This window comes from Bombus huntii, chromosome 15 (assembly GCF_024542735.1).
Source record: "Bombus huntii isolate Logan2020A chromosome 15, iyBomHunt1.1, whole genome shotgun sequence".
NCBI classification, from domain to species: Eukaryota; Metazoa; Arthropoda; class Insecta; order Hymenoptera; family Apidae; genus Bombus; species Bombus huntii.
In genome coordinates this window covers 10893728-10915637 of record NC_066252.1, presented here as the reverse complement: position 1 = coordinate 10915637, position 21910 = coordinate 10893728, and the positions used below count along the sequence as shown (strand labels likewise).

Genomic DNA, 21910 nt, shown 5'->3' with positions numbered 1-21910 from the left:
GTTCCCAAGTAAATGAGTTTCTTTCTTCTCTTTTTTTTACTCTTTAGATTCATGTACTGGTTGGCCAGTAATATTTATTCTTTTTTTTATCAAAAATTAACTAATGAAAATTATAATAATGGTATTTTTCTTCGATGTATAGTGCGGCAATTGAAGGTTCTGATCAAATTGAATAGAAAATTGGAATTTCACTAAATTTTATGTACGTAGTTAAGTTTTGCAAGCGAACAAGAACGAAGTACACGAAACGCGTTGTCGAATTAACAATTTGAGATTGTACAAAGGAGACTGGAATTTGGTAGGATCAACCGGCTTGTAGTTAGCGTCTCTTTAAATAATCAGGCTTCCGACAAATAGAGTTTCCGGTGATCAACGTTCAGCAAGTTTAGAAGCAATCAGGCTTCTATCAATCAGTCTTTAGTTATCATCTCCTGAAGCAATCAGGCCTCCAGCGATCAGCTGCTGAATAATTACATATACTTTGACTAGGTTGTGACAATATTTGCTTGTAAAATATATCCTTCGTATTTGTGTAATTTCTATTTTATCGTATTTTCTTATAATTTTTAACGATGTGTGAATAATTCTTCGTGAACTTTCTCTAAACTGATTTTGATTTTTTAATCCTTTCAACCACTTACGTAGTAACTGAACTATCTTCTTATTAAACGTAGTTATAGAGCTTAGTTCTCTTCAAACAGATTATATTTTTGGATCGAATAGGTCGTTCTTCCTTTTAACCATGTTAGATTAAAGTACATTTTTTTAATCATTAAATAATATTGAAATAAGGAAATCAACAAAATTGTGCTTATCATATTTTTTCTCTGTAATCTTCAATTGTATTGAAAATGTATGATCGCACTAGCATAAGAAAAAAAATGGTATATTAAACTGTTTCGCTGAAATATCACAAAATTTATGAAAATATTGAACAGTATAGCTTTGTTGTCAAACACATATGTGGTTACTTATTTTACAATGAATATTTCGTTTAAAACCCATATTCGTAATGGGGAAAGGATAAAAAAAAGTTTTATTCTGTGAATTATTGAAAACATGTAGCGTTTTGTTATTTGTATCTTTAAAAAAATGAGATAAAAGTTGTATTTAAGTGATCACCTATTAACTAACGTGGAAGGATGTAAATAAAAGGGGGTTGCTACGGGGTGAATGTGTAAATAAGTGTCACCCGTTGTTTACGTGCGTATAAAGTACCAATGGAGGGTGTAAAAAGGGTTATTTTACATAATTTTCATTTATCAGTGATTTTCACAAAGGATGAAAGAGCTACTGTTTTCAAATAAAAATATTACAAATATTGAATGATCGTGAGGCGAAAATTTACCTAAAATGTCGACACATTAATTTATCGAGGTTCTTTCCTTATTTTTTAAATTTTAATATTCAAGAAGAGATAAGCCAAAATACTATATGAAATAATGGAAATTTATAGCGATTTATGGACAGTTAGTGTTAAAATTAAAAAGAGATGTTTAAAATAGTATCGTAAATTTACATTAGAAAAGGAACGTTTCGATGGACATTCATTACTTTAACTGATTAATACTCAGGATTATTGAACGAAAGCTTCTTTCTCATTTAAATTCCAATATTGAAAATAAAAAAGAAAATCCTTTTTCTCTTTTAATTGATAAAAACTGATGTCAATTGATTAACTTCCAAGATCAAAGAAAAAGAAGAAAAATAAAAAAAAGAATGATTTCAGTGGATTATTGAAAAAGAATCTATTACTATTAATTGACTAGGGATTGAAAAATAATTAATTTTTAGTATGTTAAAGAATTCTTTAGCTTTATTCATGAAAAAATCAACCAAAAGGCTAACCCATCAATTTGTTATGTAAGTTCCAATATTCATAACTGATTAAAAACTAATGTTAAATGTAACTCGTTATATTTCCTGTTTTCTTATGTAGATTTCGGTATTCACATTGGAAGAAACCATTATCTCAATTCAATCTGATGAGCATCTAATATTAAAAAAGAAGATAATTTATGCTGTAATTTTTCAGCACCGTCCTCCTCTAATTATTTCAATTAATTAAAATGACGTATTTCGCTATTCATTGTTTAATTAATACCTGAATATATTAATAATAACTTTGACTTGATAATAAGTTATGTCTATGGTTATTTAAAAATAATTTTGCGATAGCTTTATGATAACGTGAGAAAAGGGGAATGTAAATTTTGATTGATTGAAAAAATAAAAGTTCGCTGTGAAAAAAACGAGTGATATTTCGGGTATAAATAACCCAAGTTGTTTACAAAGTATTAAAAATCAGTCAATCTTCTGTAAAAGATAGAGAATGTGACTTTATGCATATAAATATTTATGTTTCAGATTGATTAACATTCTTTATTAAGAAAAAGAGAGAAAAAAAGAAAAAAGGAAAGGAAGAAAAGAAGTTGAGATGAGAAACGACGAGGTGAATATTTGGCGAGAAAAGTACAGGTAGAAATTGCGGCCGCGAAACAGGGGTATGATTCAGAGCCGTGAACCGTTGTAGACCAGTGTCGTGCGGCGGTGTATGTGGAGCGTACAAGGGTAAGATAGAAGGATTCGCAGCCGCCCCAGTTGAAGCATTGTACCGTGGTTACCAGAGATAAGGCATGAAATTAAATTCGACGGAATGTGGGTCGTCGTGGCATCCCTCCTTTCGCGACTGTGCTACGGCCAACGACGATGTCGACGCCGACGTCGCGAGCGCACACCAACGTCCTCCGCGTTGTCGTTGTCGTTGTCGTTGTCGTCGTTGTTGTCGTCGTCGTCGTCGTCGCCGTCGTCGTCGACCATGTTACCGAGATCGTGCCACTGCACTGTACAGAGTGTTTCAGAAATATTGATCGATTGATTGTAAATTAGTAATAGAAAAAAGTAATAAACGGAAGATACATATTTTTTGTATTTTTCCATAATATTATATTGTATTAAAGTTAAACGAAATACGATACAATACAATAAAAATTATAATTAATCTGTTAACTGGTGAAGATGCGATTGATTCGTCATTCGGATAATAATTCTTTTATTTAGAGGTATCGTTTCATGTAAAAAGTGTTTAAAATTCATATTTACGTTTCTGTTTAAAGAGCAACTCATTTAAAGGATCAAGTGGTCGTATTGGCAATAGTTGTATTTTACTTCATTTATTTTCATTTGCATTGTATTTTAGTTGTACTATATTGTATTTCGTTCAATTTTAGTTTATATTGTGTTATAATTGATTTCGCTTGAATTGTATTGTATCGTATTTCATTTATTCTGAATTAGATTATATTTTGTGTTTCGAGTTCTGGCTGAATAATATAATAATGTTGCTTGATTGAGTTGTAACTCTGAAACACCTTGTATATCACGTGGAACGAGAATTTACGATTCAACGAACACGTTGAATCGAGACGAATTCAGCTAAACTCAATAAAAAGGAGACGTGGAAAGATCGGTCGGCCGAATGTGGAGGCGTCTGCCTGTTCCTTCTCCAAGAAAATTTGATTGATGAAGGAATTGATCTTCCCTTTTTGTTTCATGATTGATAAGATGTTTTAACCGATGGGACTCATGCACCAGAAATTTTAGCGTAAAAGTGCCTCGAGGTGGATTTTGATGGATAGAAGATTACATCATAACGTTATCAGGAAATTAATAAAAAACGTCAAGATATTATTTCTCAGAAAAATTTGAAAATCTCTTTTGAGGAAAAGAGAATTTTCAAAAGATAAATTATATATTACAGCAAGAAATTGATTTTCAAAGAAACAAGAAAATTGTTAACTGACGAAGAAAAGATTTTGAGCAGTTACCTTGGTGCAGTATCCTTAAGAAATTAATAAACGTTCTTAAAAAATTATTTTTTTTTTACGGAAGATAGAAGATTGACTGCGGGGAAAATATAAAACATTACATTAAAATATTGCTTAGAAAAATAATTAAGTAAGGAACTAATAAATTGGTAATGGGTAAAAGGATTTTGTGAGATTTGCCAAAAGTGTAGTTTAAAATTTAAATTCTTATCATTTTAAGATATATATATAGATTATACCGTACTTGTAGTATTCATTAACTATTCATATTATATCTGTAATTTGATTGTGCAAGGATAAGAATTAATAGAATCGGTTACCTATTTCCAAGAATTTCTTCTACCTCCTTTATTAACACTTTATGCAAATTTCAAACGTGAGATAGTAAACAACATTGAAGTAAATAGCTGTACCATAGCTACATAAGAGTCGATATTTCGTTCTACGCTCGATTTCCTTTATCGCAGATGGCGTAACCATTTCCTGTAACATTCTCGAGCTATTCGAGATGCAAGATGCAACTATGCGATCGGTCCGAGCATCTGTTGTCAGGTGGTAAACGCGAAGGAATCGCAATCCTCTGGGGATAGGCCAGTTTAATTGGAATTGATGCTGCAAGCCCAGCGCTACAATCGACACAGCTCTAACGCGCGTAACTAATTAACACGCCGGAGATAATCCAAGTGAATCGCGTCTAAGCAATAGCTCCCCCGTGATGTAGTCGATCGTACCACAATAGAGGTTATGAGAGCATCAGAAATCGAACGTACCAAGTAAGGAACTTTATATTGGTTTATACTACTGTACAATTCTCTTATATTACTATATTAATACATTCCTATGTTCTATATTATAAATATAGTAACTCCTCGCACTCGTATATTAATTGGGTCTGAAGTAATAGTTACTTGATATTAACTGATATTGACTAGTCAATACACATACATATGTATATACATATTTACTTATATATGTTATATACGTATACACATATCTTAACACTTCGTTATAATTTATACACATATATTAACATCGTGAACGGCGGTTTAGATTAATTGCATTATTGATTATTATTTCATTGATTATCAACAAGAGACAACGCTTGGCGATACTTTGAGAATGTAACGTATCTTAAAAAACATAAAGTGAATCGAGCACGGGAATATGAATTTGATTGTTAGAACAAATGGTTTTTGCGTCTTTAGTGCAAGCGATGTAAATCGGGAAGATGTATCTAAATCGAGGGATGGCTGTAACTGTGACTGTAGTCGCGTAACTTCGAACATATAACTATACAGTATACACAAATACTTGCAGTAATAATAAGTGTACGAAGTAGAGTAATTTGAGTAGAATAAATTCTATTAATTGTATTAAATCTTTTTAGAGGAGATTAGTCATTGTATTTAATAATAACATATAATTTTGAAAATTGTTTAAATTCCATGTCTCTATTGGAATTTGTCTAATTAATTATACATTTCTCTGTGAAATTATACTTTCTGCAGTAAGCATCCTATAACAGGTCAATAATTCCATACAAATTTGCATAGACAAATCGTGTATTCGCAGTGCATAGCCAAACTTCACGAAACCTTTCTACGCGTTTCCGAACAGCCACTAGTAATTTATTCAAATATCGAAACTGTTTGCACGAGAACACTTTGGAAGCAACGTCGGATTTTCCTCGCAAATTTCGTTTCAAATTCTGTTACAACATGAAATTCATATCGAAATTCTCCGATTTCCAAAGCACCTTCCAAAGTTCGCGGTCTCTAACCGAGAATACAGCGATGCATGCAGAAATTTCGTTTATTCGTCCTCTCCTGTTATCGTACAGGATGTTCCACGCAACTAGGCCGATTACTATACGTATTTTATTATTAATTATACATATTATCAGTCTCTTTGTTTGATTGATTGAAGCGTTAGATAATTTTAACAAATTTTGTTAAATTCAAATTTTAGCAATTTATTGATTTTTAAATTAGTATCTTTAGTAAGTAGTCGAAGATTTCCTGACCAGTCGAAGATGTTATCAGACTTTCCCGTTTTTCTTTCTTTTTCTACATTAAACAATTCAAAGCTGCTTTGTTCAATTACGCGGACCTGTAAAATTAAATTTTGTCCCTCTGCGTTTCAGTTTATTTCGCGAGCCGACCTGTTCGATCAGGATTATGCGTTATGCATTCGTGAAGATGTTTTGATATTGTACGAGGGGAAAAAGCGAGCGGACACAGACGAATCGACCAGCAACGAGGAGAAACGTTTGCGTGGATTGGGCCTCTGGTGGAGATAACGAGCGGCGGTACGCGGAAAGCAGGAAGTTGGCATGAAAAAGTAGATACAAAATGAGCTGTAGATGCCACGATAAGGTGTTACGGGGATGATGGAAGGAAGAAAGGAAAAATTAAACGATGATGATGGCAGAGGAACAAACGAGAGGTTGGTTTATGGCAAGGAGAATAGATGGACTAATTATCTTTATCTATTAGCTCCTTTTCTGTTGCATGATCTCTGAATTTGAATCGTTATTTGGATATATTATTCTCCTACTGATATAATGACGTTTTTAAATTTTGTAATACAGTTATTACCTCATTTTCTAAAAGTATTCTGATATTTCTGAACGTATTTCCGAAAAACACGGAATGCGTATAATATGCAAAAATATTATATAAAATATTCAAAGTAAATCGCTTATCATGATATTTAGTAGATGAAGCAAATTTCTATTTAGATCTCATTTTTTTAATTATTTTCATAAAAAATGTAAATTGCGTAAACATCTGTAGGTCTACTCATCACCACGGTCAAACTAAAAAAATCTACTTCATATGGCCACAAAGAAAAGTCGAAAACCGTCGAAAAACAGAACTCAAAAGAATGATGGTGAATGCTCGTTACGTATACGTATACACGTATCGCACTGTGGGTGCAGACACACCGTCTGTTCCGGTTCTGCCAGAGTATAATCGGGACACGCGGTAACACCGCGTAACGAGTTAGCACAACGAAGCCAAGCCAGGGGTCTTCGTGGCCCTGGCAGCTCGCAATCGATAGCCCGAGCAGCTAGAGGCGTGGGAGTCTGCAGCCTCTGGGGTAGAGTGAGGGACACAAAGAGACGTTGGACCGAATTTCCGCTGAGAAAAAGAGAGAAAGAGAGAGACAGACAGACAGACAGAGAAAGGGAGAGATCTAGAACTCTCTAAGAGGAGGCTAGAAAAAGGGTAGAAAAGGAACGTGTCGCGTTAACGAAAAGCTTGGGACGCGAGAAGGTAGCATGATCCCCGTAGAAAAGCTGAAATTTTTCGTTCCTTGTGGGACTGGATCGTCAATTAGAGGATGTCCAGACTCGATGTGGCGTGGTCTGCAAAGAAGAGAAGGCTTTTCGAGCGTATAATGGGAGAGGGACGAGCCGGAAAGTCACGGAAACCTTTAAGGAAATAGGTCGAGAACCAATAAGTCGTTTAAAGGACCCTTTACGGTTCCGCTTGCCGGCCAGCAGATTTATAGAGATGCCTTTTAATCAAGCCTGACTTGAAACATCTTCGTTTCTCTCTCTTTTTCTTTCTCTCTGTTTCTCCAGGTTCGTGATGGGTGGATGCTACAGTTTAGACAGATTGTTCGTACTGGATGTAGATTCGCATTAGAAGAGCGTAAACTAAGGTGCGATGACCTTTGATTGGAGGTTTAGTTGCATGTAGATTGGTATTTTGGTAGAGAGTTCAGAGTTTGAAATCTTTGGAATTTGTGGAACTTTTAGCATTTAACATGTTTGAAATGTGACATTTGGAATTTATAGAACTATTAGAAGATTTTTAAAGCGCTGAGTGTTTTAAGATTCAGGATTTTTTAAGATTAGCTGGATGTAGATAATAATTAGGGCTGAAAGTTTAGGGTTTGGAATCTTGGAATTTTGGAATCTAGCGCCTAGGATATTTCGAATTTTTAATGGGAGGATTTCTAGGATTTTGGAAGAAGTAGTTAAAAAAAAATACCTATTTGATCTATATTTCTTTTATATTAGTCATCGCCATTTATAGTTACGGAATGAGAACAGCTCTCAGAACTGGGAGTAATTTTAATCAAAAAATTCCAGAATTATTAGTTTCAGTAAATGTCACTTTTCACTTTAAAATTTCAAAATGTAAAATAAGCGACGGTCTTGTACTTTCTTCTCGCCAAATCAATTCAACATTTCCCTTGCAAATCAGACCTCATACATGCACATTGCACATACATATGTATGTTCATCAGCCAAGGTCTCGTCCATATTTTCTGTTTCGAGGTACCGTCCACTTCTTCCAACCGGGCGGAGCGAGTATTCGTCGTGCAGTTGGAAAAACGAGCTTGGCAATTCTCGTGTTCGCGAGAAAAGTTCAAGTGTCTCGAATTAAATGCGTCTGCTCGCGCGAGATAACGAGCTCGTAACTATCTGCTTGTCGTGTCGACTGAATCTCTGCTAGACGAATAACAGTTACGTTTACCTTGTACCTAATCTGCTTTCTTAACGTCAATTACACACATGCACGCACCCACACACACACACTCCTTATATATCCTAGTGAAAACTCCTTGTAGATGAATAGGTGCCAGCATTCCAATGTCGAGTTTGACTATCCTTATGATAGAATATTCAAATTACAAGTCGGTTGAAATTTCAGATGGTAGTCGTAAAATAAAATTTGAAAGAGTTTCTGTGCTCCTATGGCTGGAGGATGTCGCGGGAATACGAAACTTAATAGTTAGTAGTTACTCGGTTCGCGATATCTTGAACTACGTGGTTTCAGTTATTAGCATTGTGGAAATTTTTCTTCTTTATTTTAGTTTCGGGGGAGTTTAGGAAGTTTTCAGGAGTTCATTGGTTTGTAACTTATCGTTATACGTTAGTAAATTATTGAAGATCTTTTTATATAAATTATTAGATTCTTCGGGGTTTTGTTTTTCTCCCTTTTTAAATTAATCAATTCGAATTTGTAAGAATTCTAAGAGATCTTGAGAACTCTATAAGATTTTTAAGAATAAGATTAGAGTGCTTTGTTAATTACGATTATGAGCATCGGAGTTGTCATGGTCTATAAATTATTACTATTAATAAGTAGCCGAAGATTTTTTTTAAGTAAAATTGAAATATAAAAATTCCAAAATCCTAGCAAGATAAATCTTGCATATACCAAGTATATAATCTTGTACATACCAAGCTCACTATAACGTTTCTATCAATAGTAGTTATTCAGATGAAGATCGAATTAGTTAATAGCAATCTGAGCTATTTGAAAACATTACTATACCGCGCGAAAGCCGCTTTAATCAATTTACACCGAGAAATTCTATTTTCTTATCAAGTGTTTCGAGTTGGAGGACAGGCCGGAAGTCGAGAGAAAAAGCGGCGAGGCGGGGTTAAGGCGAAATACCATTGGACTCTCTCTTCCGACTAACATTTCTTCTCCAACGTTTTACCACGGTCTCAATTCTATCCATTCGCTCTGCAACCTCACTCGATTTTCCCGAACGATTTCGTCTATTTCTAGCTCGACCGTAAATCTCTTTTTGCATCAAAGCTTTTCATTTATGTATCCTTTATCGATAAAAGATGCGGTAGATTATTTTATTTTTATTATTGCATTTACATAGTTAACTCCTTTTTTGTCGATAATAACTACTTTATCCATTAACGTTACAACTATCAATCACTAAAGTATGAAATTTGTTTCAGAGAAAATAAAATGAAAGATATATGAAAGAATACTTAATGCAAGGAAGGGACAAGACCTTTATATATATATATTTTAATAGGAATAGAATAGAATGGATTGAATTGATATTTCCAAACTACGTTATAAATCTACAAAGTTCCCGTAAAAAATTACAAATTGATCGTTTTATAGCTGATAGTGACGAAGTTTATCTTGTAAAATAATAGTTAATAGTTACAACTTGTAATAACGAAACTTGTATCAGTAATAGTTAATGGTTGTTTTGTGAGGTAACAGCCAATATAGTTAAATTTTATAATAGTGTAGCCTATGCGAGTAATAATTAAATTTTATTTTGTGGAGTAATGATTAATAGCTAAATTTTGTAATAAAAAAGACTATGCTAATAACGATTAAATATTATTTTGAAGTTATAGCGAAGCAATAGCTGCATGAATAATAGTTAAGGGTTGTCTTATGAAGTTTTAGATGTTTTATATTTAAATGGATTTATTTCGTTCTTTGTTGTTGCTGGAACTAATGGCAGCAATTATCGATGTTAGAGGTGGTCTCTTAATTATCAAAAGCGTCTAATAGCTCGGTCGTTTCACAGTCCGTCGCGATACTAATGAACGTTGCTCTTTAATTCGTGCATACGCGTCCCACTCGAGTTTCTGTCTCCCTCTTTCTTTATCCGTGCCCTGATTCTTCATGTTTCTAAAGGAACATCGTGACGTTGATGGTCGACGTCTATTCTTACACATGGATTATCCTATAATCCCTACTTCTGACTGTTGTCAATATTTTTGTGACGTTCAATCTTTTCTTATTCGTGGTTTCGAGTGGTTCTACTCGAGTGTCAGACTGTCTTCCGTCTCTTTTTATAGATTCCCCTTGATGTTAGTGGTCGAAGAGAGTGTAAAATAGTACGTAGGGTAAGTTTTGTGAATGGTATGTAGTGGTTTTGCAGTTTTGTAAATAATGATACGTAGACGTAATTTTTAAATCAAGAGAGATTAAGGAAGTGGACAAGATGGGCAGAATTGCGTGAATTATGAAATTTATGATCGATACGCTGGGGAAACTGCACTGATTTCAGTGATTGAGAAGGTGGAAAAATTGTGAAGTTTATAATTGATATTGAAGATAAAAAAGAAGAAGGATTGCAATCAACGAATTTATGATTAAGAAGGTAAGATAAGATTGTAAAGATCGCGAAATTTGGCATTGAAAGAAGAGAAAATAGAGAGTGTTGCAAAAATTATGAAAGTTCTGATTGAGAAGAAATTGGAAAGTTTCTGATCGAGGAAAAATTGTAAAGTTTCTGATTGACAAAGTAGGACGGTGGGAAAGATTATGAAAATTATGAAGTAGTTGCGAAGCTGGAAAGGGAAACTGTTTCAAAGTTTGTCATCGAGCCGCTATAAAAAGGGAACGAATTTTGAAATTGAGGAAATGAAGTAATGGAAAGAGTCGTGATTATGAAATTTGTGACTAGCAAAATGGAAATAGGAAAAGAATCGTGATATTTCTGTAATTGAAAGAGTGGAAATATGAGGGTGGTTACGAAGATTATAATATTTATGTTTGAGGAAATAAATGTTGCGAAGGAAAGTGTTGTGAGATTGAGGAACTACGCTAATGGGGATAGGATCACGAAAAGGACGAAACTTTCGGCTAAGGAATTGAAGAAATAGAAAGATAATAAATCGGAAAACTTACGATTATGATATTGATACATCAATATGCAAAATTCAAAATCGATAAGTTAACAATCTCTTTAAAAGTACATTAAATTTTAACACACGTATACGTCTACGTGGAGTAATATCTTTCAAATATTACCGGAATTAAAATCAGGCTAGCTTAAAGTTATTCAATTTGAAAACTTATTTGTTATTCGGTAAAAGTTCAGTGGAAATTTAAATTTCTATGAAGTTGAATGTAAAAGAAGCGATAAGTAAAAATTTCCTAGTATTATAGCGGCCAGAGGCAGTTTCTCGATACTACTTATACACGTGGCGAAGTTTTGCAATTCTATCGCTATGAAGCGAATATCACTCAATTTGTATACGGTGTAAAGCGTAAGCCGTAAACTTCTCTAGATTGATTATTCTCATTGTGGATGGTGCAATCTAAAGTCATCTTGTTTCGAGTAATGTGCTTCTGAAGATGCATTTACGCAATTGCATTATATTTTACGTGTTTTACTTAACGCAACTAAATATCTCCATATTTCCTTATATAAAAATTAAAACGACGACGAAAATAAGTATTCGTGTTCCCCGTTTTAATACAAGTCAATATTCATTTTTACACATTTTTCGATAAAAGTACACATTAATATTATTAAAAAAACACCTGCACGTTCTTAATAATTCCAAAATAAAAAATTCTAGTACCTTTAGACGAATGTACAAATCAGCCAAAATGGCTGATTTGACAATTTCATTCTGAATAATATTAAAGACCAAAAACTATAGAAGCTGAAGAGTGCGTTCGGAAAATAATATTATCGATATTTCAAAATTCTCAACGAAATTGCAGTTCACCGATAAATATTGTATTTGCAATACATATTGGTACTTTTAATCGAAGACCTTTAAATATCGACGATATACTTATATCGATAGTCCAAAGGTATCCTTAAAGTGTAAAAATTATTCGTCAATTGCAGTTTTAATAATTCCAAAGTCGCAAACCGTAGACGTTTTAGAGGAATGTATTGTACAATCCATTCGTCCTGTCTGATTTGTTAACTTCAGTCTTAATGATTCCATAATCAGAAGCTGTTCAAAGGAATTTAAAAATCATTCATTTCGTCTAACGTGCTATTTTTAGTCTTAACTGCGCTCCTTGGATCCACTGCCTTCTCGAAAGTTCCTAATCTTTCGTTTATTACCGATCATCCCTTAACCTTCTCTTATTGAACTGAGTTGCGGTTGAAAAAAAGGGAGTCGCGGTGGCGCGTGTCGAGGTGAACAGGGTTTGGCAGGGTTATCGTTCGGGCACGCCTAAAGTTTCCGGCTTTACGGCCCGGCTAAAATCGAGAGGGAACATTCAATTAGGGCTTATCGGTTCTCGAGGCGAGTTTTTATCGCGTTTGATCGCCCTTTATTCGCGTGTACGCTCGACCCTGTTGGCCCGCGGCTTTTCCACCCTTATCTCGACGCTCGTACCTCATTTGCGAACGAGAAGCTCTTGCAGCGTGCCGCTCCGAGGATAAAAAGCCTGCTTCTATGCCTTCCTTCTTCTAATCTCTTCCTCTCTTCATCCTTATCTCTTATCCATCCTTTATTTTCTCGTTTCTTAAACGATAATTACAAATACCAACAGTTTTATCTTGCTATTACTCTAGAGAAAATTATCCACGCGTGCACCGGTGTCTATTATTTTTACCGAATGTATTTATTTATTTATACTACGTGATTATTTTAGTTTATCGAGACTACAGCGATTTATTGCGGGTGCAAATGCTCTGCTAATTTAAAAAGATTAAGAATGTTTTCGATATTTCCATTCATTTTCTATGTAAATAATAATGTGTTTATGTATATAGGATATATATATATATATATGTATTGTTCATTTAATTGCACCGTTCTTTCTCATATATTTCCCACGTGATTAATACATTTTCATTATTGTAAAGAATCGTTGATTCTCGATTCTATCGAACAATTCTCCTAAACAAATAGAAATTCGGCGGAGATTTATTTCACCCTCCAGATACTGTAACGAGAAAGAAATTCTTTAGAAATTTCATATAGCAGTATATTTTATTGCTTGCTCTACGGCATTGCGAGCAGGTTTACATAGTTCTGCGTATTTCTAGCTAGAAACATGCTACCTTGAAATTTTATATATTTTTGCATATTTATACTTTGGAGGTTTTACATATTTTTATGTATTGTACTTTGGAAATTTTATATATTCTTTAATTCTTTCTTTTCTTTAATTTCTTTCATTTAAATTATACAATTATGCAACAATTATACAACAAAAGTGTATACAAATCCACGGTCTAATCGTAATTTACTCGAAAAAGACAATGCTATTGTCTGTGATAAACGATCTGAAAACCGAAAGAACTTCCGTAGCCGCCTATTATTTACTCCTCTCTCGCGACTGATTAAATTGCTCCATGATTACGATCGCCAGTTATATAGCGCCATTGTTACCACCTCTTACGATTAATCGTTCTAGGTTCTTCGTCGTTTTGGATTGTCTCTTGTTTGGAAGCATCTCTGAGTGGGAATGGTTTGGTTGGTTGGTGTTTAGTGTGTTGATGTTGATGATAAGACAGAAGAGGGTTGGCGAAGCTTTAGAGGAATTTACAGCGAACTGATACTCGACTTTTGTCTTTCGTGTTCATTTTATGATGGATGATGGGGAAAGATTGACACGTGGAAATATTGGGTAACGAATTCTTCTGACAGAATACTGTTTTTCGAACGACTTCAACAGGTTCGTTTCAATCGGCTCACAGATTTTTTAAACATTAAATATTATAGTGTAAGAGTTCTTATATCGTTTAACACTCTGATAACTGTTATATATCTATTTGTAACGTGTGAAGCACGCGTTCATATTTATACGCGTTTTACTTGCGATATCCTTTCCTTCGATCGACTAAATATTTTTCTAAATTCGTTAATCGATTAATTTATTTGTTTACTTGTAGCGGTGCGCCGGAAGTTAACAAGAAAAATGGCTAGTTGTTTCTTGAATCTTCCGGAGTAACAGATGACGGAGGATTAAATCCCAAGACTATCCGGTTTATCTTTTTGCTAGGTAAGTCGAGTCCCATTTGTTTCCCTCGCCTAGGTGCATTGAATTCGCCAAGTTTAGTGTAGATAGGTGAGTTAAGTTTTATTTATACAGAAAGGTATTCTGTTAACATTAAGATTTAAACAGAATATGCATGGTATATAAAATTGTAATCTAAAATCTCGAATACAATTTTCTTGGATAGTATTATTGGTAAAGACCAATTTGGCATTGATAGTGGCACGACTTAAAAAACGTACATTTATGTCTTTGAAAATACAGAATACAGGGCTTATTCATCTAACAGCTCCTGAACAGATCGTCATCATTGTTATTACTATCATTATTACTATCAATATCATTACTGTAATATTCCCGAAACAAAATTTATTCCATTTCAATAAAATCCAAATTTCCGCCACTAATCCACACATTTTATCCTAAAGAATAAGCAAAAAGCAAATTAAAAACGCGTCTAGAAACGAGTAGTACCTATACATAGAAGCGATTAGGACGAATGGTTTAATAATGAATTCACGAATATTTATATCCGACCAGTTCGTTTTATTTTTACTCGTAAAAGACAGGGTCGGGAAAGTTTGTGCGGAAAAATTTATGGGACGCCCTGTATAAATAAATTAAGAGGGGTCAGGAGGGGGTAGTTTGCGCCATCCGGAAGTTTTCGGTCGCAGACAGCCCAGCGATACGATAGGATTTCCAACGTATCACGCGATATATAGACCTGCTCTTAACTTTTGAACGTTCCGAGGCTAGGTTCTCGCGTAACATCCACCTTTGGCGACGCCTTTCACGGCGAACGCATTCGAACGGAAAGAATGGTAGAAACTCGATAAAACGCCGCGAGAAAATATTTTCGAACGACACGGTTTTCCATTCTGACCACCCTACTTTATTCCAACCGAACCACCCTCCCCGTCGGATCGTAACTTTCCTCATTTCCTTGCGTCGTCGAAACTGTGTTCGCGGTAGCGCTTCGAAATAATGTTCCCTTCGTCGATTAACTTCTTGATTTTACTGGGAATTTTCTTTATGGAGGTGTTTCGAGAGGATTATTTCGAGAACGAAAGGAAAGTTCTTGAAGGATATTGGAGACGAAGATGGAGGTTTGCGACACGAAACTTAGATTCGAGGGGTTCGTTTCGCGATCGTCAGCCCTCGGAACGATGGAAAATAAAACTTGGATGTGTCTTTTAGGCTGTTTTATTTAGCTACGCACCAAAATAGATCGAATAAATTCTTTTTTTTTTAGTAGGGATTGAAATTGTTAGTACAAATACATACAATGGAATATTTAAGGGTTCCTGATTGGTTTAAACGTTGCACGTATTTTTAAAACGAATAGGACAAACGGATTTTCAACGTTCGAATATTTCGAAATATTTGAATATTACGTGACCGTGGTCAAAATATGCAGTTTTGGTTGCAAACTAATACACGCTACGGTCATTTTTCTACGAAATCTATATAAAGCTCGAATAAATCTCTCGAATTAAAATTTTGCGCCAAAAATGTTCCTTGGCGCTTGGCTATCTGGCGATCGACATACCAACGACACCATCTTCTAACATTATTAATAAATATTTAAGAAGGTAAATTGCACTTAAGTTCTGTACTACATTCTGTATTCTCATCGCTAAGGAGAACATTTCCCGGTAAAGGCGTAAAATTTTCCAACTTTGGCACTTACAGCGCTTTCTACGAGTATTTTTCAATTTAATCTTCTATCTAATCTTCCATCTAATCTTAACGTAATTTTATAAGATTAAATACCGAGGATTAAATTCTTCTAAACCCTCTTTAGTTTATCCCGGCGGAAATTTAAACGCCACATAGAAATCATCTAGCCACGGAAAAACTGAGAAATGAGGAAAACAGAAAGGTGATTATAGGCGTAGAATATTTTTCTTCGCAGGTTGCAGGATTTTTGTAACGTAACTTTCGGTCGCGATTCTCGTCGCACTTTCAAAGCGGTTAAGGCTCGGCCGACGATTTTTTGGTCATGAAAAAAGAGAGAGAGGGAGATAGTAGGGGAGAAAAGAAAGGGTGGCAGGACAAAAGGTAGAAAAAGGGATGAAAGCGTGGGAAAAGAGGGGTGGAAAAAAGAAAAACAACGAGCGACCACGCGACGAACAATGGCGTAATGAAGAGTCCGCGCTTTACGCGCGCGATACCCGCCCGTGAAAGCCGTAAGAGGATTTTCGTTCAGTCGGGAAAAATGCCTGGCCAGAAATTCAATATTCAGCCTGCTCTTTGTTCTCATTAAGGGACGAACAACGTCGGTTGTAATTAAGGTGGAAACTGTGAGAATCGCGAACGTAAATAGGCTTTCTGACAAACTTCGTTTTCGAAACGAGTCGCTTTACTTCTTCCATGGTTTCACCCTTGTCTTTAGGATTTTTTTTCTTCTTCTGATAAACGGTGGTTTGTGGATGATGGAATTAGTCGCTATTAGTTATCGTATTACGTGCAGAAAGATTCCGCAGTCTACAAAGATCGATATAGTATAGCGTTAAAGTACTTTCATACGACGAGAACGATTTAACGCTATGAAAATAAAACGCAGAAGCCGAGATGAAAAGAAACTCTTAATAAGAATACGTAGAAGTATTTTTGATAACTATCGCATGTATTAAACTTTTAAATGGTCGATCCACGATTTTTGGAATTTTCCACAATTGGCAAACTATTTTCCTACTATTCTTAAAATTCTATAACTCGTAGCACGCTATACCAACTATTTATTATACAATTCCTCTAGCATTCCTTACTTCCATGAAAATTCTTTCTTCCCTATATCGAAGAAAATAAAATAAAACGGAGAATTTGAAATATCCGATTAGCCGTCTTTTTCCTACCGGCATCGCCATTCGACGAATTCTTCGGAATCGATCGATTATTTCGAATTGATGAGACGTCGAATGCTCGTGGAAAGCTCGTCCACCGTTAATGGAGTAGCGTAAATAAATAAGACGAAAGATACGGCTGGATCCCGTGGATGAGGAATCTTAATGCCTGGCCCATCGAAACGTTTGCTCTTCGCTGTTGTCGATCGATCGAGGAGCATCTTGAAAGATTTAACGATCTCGCGGAGTGAGAAGGATTGAGAAGTGTTAAAAGTCTCTCGAAATGTTGCAGGATGGGGAAGACAGAGAGGGTGAGAAAGGGTTGGTGAAATAGATGGATGGAATAAGGCATGGCAACACGCAACAGGCAATCAGGTCAAGTTGAGATGTTTCAAAACTTCAAGAGCCTCGAACTTCCGGTAAACTGGTGTTGAAGAAGGGAAAAGACACGTAGATATGTACAATATTTACGTGAGATGTAGCCATGGGATCAACTTGAATATGCACTTATAAATTCGAATCGAATCCGACATGGAAGGTCCACTGCGTAGGGTTATAGGGATACTATTCGTATCTTGACTGCGAATTTTTATGGAATTTCGTATTTTGATTGGATAGAACTGAAGAAATGCGACCTGCAGAGAAACTTGTTTCATCGACTAAAAATTCTAAAGAGTACGAAAGACAAATAATTTGTATAACTGGAATTCACACGATGGCAATTTCTTGCTTCTGCTTGCTATAATTTTTTGTTTATGCGATAGAAATTGACGTTTAGATAGATAACAATTTTTATAGACAAGAGTTCGTTTGACCGCAACACTGGCGAAAGTTTAGTTCAAATAAATGGATGTTTAGAAAGAAATATTTTTGGATCTCGTAAAGTAGCCGAAGCAGAGCAAAGTCTCTATTTGTTGTTGTAAAATATTCCGGATCAGAAGAAATATTAAAACACGTTTATATCGCAAAGTAGTATGTAGAATATCATAAAATTACTACTCTATTATAAATTTTCCGCTGTGGAGAAAATTGTTAGATATTACTAAGAGATGTTTCAAATAAGGAACGATACTCGAACTCTATGATTGAACATAACAACGGTCAGTGATAGTTGGGACTCCTGAAATATATCAAATTGGAAAAGAATTTCTTATACATCATTGCATAATAATTTAGTCTACAAAAATATATATCCTACGTTGATATAAAATAAATCACGTAAACAGGAATACTTGCGGAAGTTTTTGTGAAAGGATACGAATGATATTTCTCTTCGTTTTTTACGTTTCATCGTGTAAAAAGCTCGGCGATTTTACATACAAAGAGGGAGAATAAGTTATTCTTCGAAATGGAATAAACGGGCGATAACGTTTGAGAATTTGAAATAGAAGCTCTGCTGACGGTGCTTTCATTAATCCAAGTGACTTTTATTCGGTACAGTCTTCAAAATAATGCATCGATGTATTAAGAGGATACAGCTAAATATAGCGGAGGGAATGATTGACCCGAACAAAGAAGCACGACGGAGAAGCGAAATGTAACAGTGCAAGGGAAAATGGATCGTCTATTGTCAGACACGTTTCGAACCGCTATGACCGGGACCTATATATTCCCTCCGTAACTCTTTACACATGCGTTATTTCGATAACTATTTCGAATAGAAGTTGTTCGGATTAATTAGATTGGCAATCTACGAAAATTCGAGTATCGTTGAAAATAACATAGAAAATAAATATACCCTATTTGTATTGTAAAATATTTAATTCTCTGCAAGTATTCGACTCACTTCGAACTTTTTACATTTTATGTTCTTTATATTCTTTTTTCTTTATATTCATAGAAAATTTGGCCTACCCTTTGAAAACTTTCTTTATAGAAACTTGTGTATTTCTTTCTTCTTTTCGATATTTCAGATATCAATATACTTCATATTCAATATTTTTTAGGATTTAATTTTTGGGAATTGTAACAATTACAATTTTCACATATATTTTATATAACTATATAGAATTCTTATAAAACTTATACAACGTTTAATTTATTTTTCAGCAAAATGTTTTTCTGTCAATGCGTTTAAATTGCTAACTTTAACAGTTAAGAACGGAAAGCGATATTAAAATAAATAAACGATTTTAGTTCGCTAGAGTTTGGAAGCTTAAAATAGCACGTTATAATAGTAAATTTTGGAAAATTCGAAAATAATTATTCTCCTTTACTTAAATCTCGCAGACAGCATTCCCAAAAATACCATTATCCGCTAATGGCCTACGCGATTGGCACGAAAATCTAAAGAATCTTCAGAAATTCCTCTCTTTCTTCGAACCACCACTTTTATCGAGTCCACGTTCAAAGAACCTCGAGACAGCGATGCTTCGTGTATCCAGGGAATCTCGTTTCCCTCGCAAAAGTCAGGAATAATAACAATATTCTTGCGGGAAAGGAGGAAAACTCATAATTTCTCGCGCAAACCGGCAACCAATTACGTTAAAAGATCCGAGAGCTGCGAGATTCTCCTTGACTGTGGAGGAAGGCGAGGGAAATAAAACAGAAAAGAGGACGAAGAAACGAGGAAAAAGGAAAATAAAGGCGGAGAAGGGTCGCTGGAAGGAAACTGCGTGCTGGAATACGACAACTATAGGCCTGCTTCGTCGTTATGAATTATCTATGCGCGAGTGACGCCTGCGCCTTTACGACGAGTAAAAGCGAATTTCACTGACGAATCGACAGACTCGTCCTTTGCGTCGGATCGACTCCGGAGACGCTTCTTTCACGCGAGTATCCTTGTTTCGCGAGATAAAGACAGTCGAGGATGAATTTATAGACGAGGGGGAATTTGATGGATAGGGCGAAATGGAAATTGGTTTTGCGAAGATTTTGTAGCAGTATTTGTGGAAAACTGGGGTCACCTTCTTACGTAGCACCCCTTTTTCTTTCTAATTTTCTTCCAGCTTGGTTAGGATTTTTTTTAGGGATCGCCAAGAGAAATGTATATAGGATTAGGAAGCTTTTAAGCTTCTAATTTAGAGTTCTCTATCTTTTCTTTTCACGGTTGAGATTTTTAGAGACGCGTAGAATGTATAAAGTTTAAAGGACCAAGAAATTTTTGTTTTCATAATTTCTTCTCCTCCGCTTGCCAGATTAAGATTTTTGGAGATATATGAGAAAAACCTGCGGTTAGTTAATTTCTTATGTAGCAATTTTCTACCGTTCTAATTTTCTTTATATATGGTTAGGATCTTTTAGGATCTTTATTCTGAGAGAAATGGCTGTACATAGGATTAAGACGCTTTTAATTTAGAAATTTTTGTTTTCTATCCCTTATCTCTTTTAATAAAATTTAAGGAGTTGGGAAATTTTTATTTTCGTAATTTCTCCTTTTTACTTGCCAGCTTAAAATCTTTGGGGATATATGAAGGAGGTACGTGGGTATGTACGTTTTTAGGAATTTGTGAGAGAAATGTAATAAGATATTAACATTTTTTATACTTTATACTGCTTAAGGATAACATCCGGTTAAAAATTTCTTATCTATTCTTTGCAGCTTCTTCTTTTATTTGTTAGGTTAAAATTCCTTGAAAAGAGACAGCAGCCGAGCGTGTAAATGAGAAAAGTCCTCATATCAAATTTAGTTTGTAATTATTACTCTAAATAAACACTAGAATGTTTTTAATATAGGGAATATATACGATGAAATACTTAACTTTTATTTTCTGTTTTATTCTGTTATATTTGTTGCTTTGCTCTTTTCCCATTACGGCTGTTAGGGCTCAAGAAATTCGATTTGCCTGTTGTTATAGTTTTAGCCGTTTGCTTGCCTGAATGCATAATATGTGTGCTATCTTGCTAAGAATGTACAAAACGTACCCTCGTGGGATACATCTTTATTTATGCGAACCGCTTGTCTGTACTGTCATGCATAAGAAAATTCTTCTACTACTATATTTAGATTTTTACTTATTAAGAGTAACACGAAACACAGAACTAATGAAACACAGTTAACGTTGTTACGAGAAATTCAGCCTATTGATGTAGATCTTAATTTAATTTACTATTATTATATTATATCATACTATATCGTAGTATTATTTGAATTATTATTTGAATAGGATATTTCGACTAAATTATTATATATTGTATCATTGTATCAAGAATATTGCAAAAATAAGGTACTGATGAAATAATTAGAAGGCAGAAAATTTTGAAGATAATAGCAGAAGCGATCCAGCGAGAATATTTTAATAGCAGTTTCTTGTTACTATCTTTGCAGTTTGATCGCATCCTTAGAGTTTAAAGATCATCACGTTAGACCGTGCTTAGAGTTTACCTTAGAATTCGTAAATGATGATATCGCGATGTTTAAACTTTGCAGGCTTTCATATCGTTACATCTGAACTTTAAAAGTCGAAATATTACCAATATTATCAATGTAAAATCATTATCGTTAACATTTGATAACAATTCATCGAAAACTCCGTAAAACTTGTTTATTTCCCATTCTAGATTCTATTCTAGATTCGAAAGAGTCTACGTTCTAGAGTTTAGGACAGGTATTGATCAGAAAGTATTAAGAGAGAAGATAGCGAGGATACTGGGCAGATCGGTTTTTCGGTTGTAAAATGTGACTCGATAAAAGCAGTTTCGATCTGTTCGCGGGTAAAAGCGTGTTTCGCTGACGAATCGACGGGCATAAAACGAGCCGGACGAGCCAACAAAGACGGGACATTTATCGAAAGCTGTTAACACGGTGAAC

General features: G+C 34.8%; 2 protein-coding genes across 13 annotated transcripts in view; one reads left to right on the top strand and one right to left on the bottom strand.

Annotated features, from left to right (window-relative positions):
- The window catches only part of LOC126874133 (uncharacterized), a 65753-nt gene that overhangs the window by 3237 nt on the left and 40606 nt on the right, over positions 1-21910 (top strand). For 2 of the 9 annotated variants that reach the window (XM_050635832.1, XM_050635831.1), the window contains exons 2-6: positions 2368-2571; positions 4295-4600; positions 5971-6272; positions 13733-13993; positions 14211-14320. The gene's annotated coding sequence lies outside the window, so the exon portion shown is untranslated. Of the gene's footprint in view, positions 1-2367; positions 2572-3564; positions 3837-4294; positions 4601-5970; positions 6273-10538; positions 10719-13732; positions 13994-14210; positions 14321-21910 lie in introns of those variants that run through there. The other 7 variants (XM_050635834.1, XM_050635835.1, XM_050635836.1 and 4 more) reach the window with 7 other exon arrangements.
- The window catches only part of LOC126874112 (potassium channel subfamily K member 18-like), a 32385-nt gene that overhangs the window by 7287 nt on the left and 3188 nt on the right, over positions 1-21910 (bottom strand). The window contains exon 2 of one of the 4 annotated variants that reach the window (XM_050635774.1): positions 2616-2843. The exons of 2 other annotated variants lie outside the window; for them this stretch is intronic. The gene's annotated coding sequence lies outside the window, so the exon portion shown is untranslated. The remainder of the gene's footprint in view (positions 1-2615; positions 2844-21910) is intronic. One more of the 4 variants, XM_050635773.1, reaches the window with a different exon arrangement.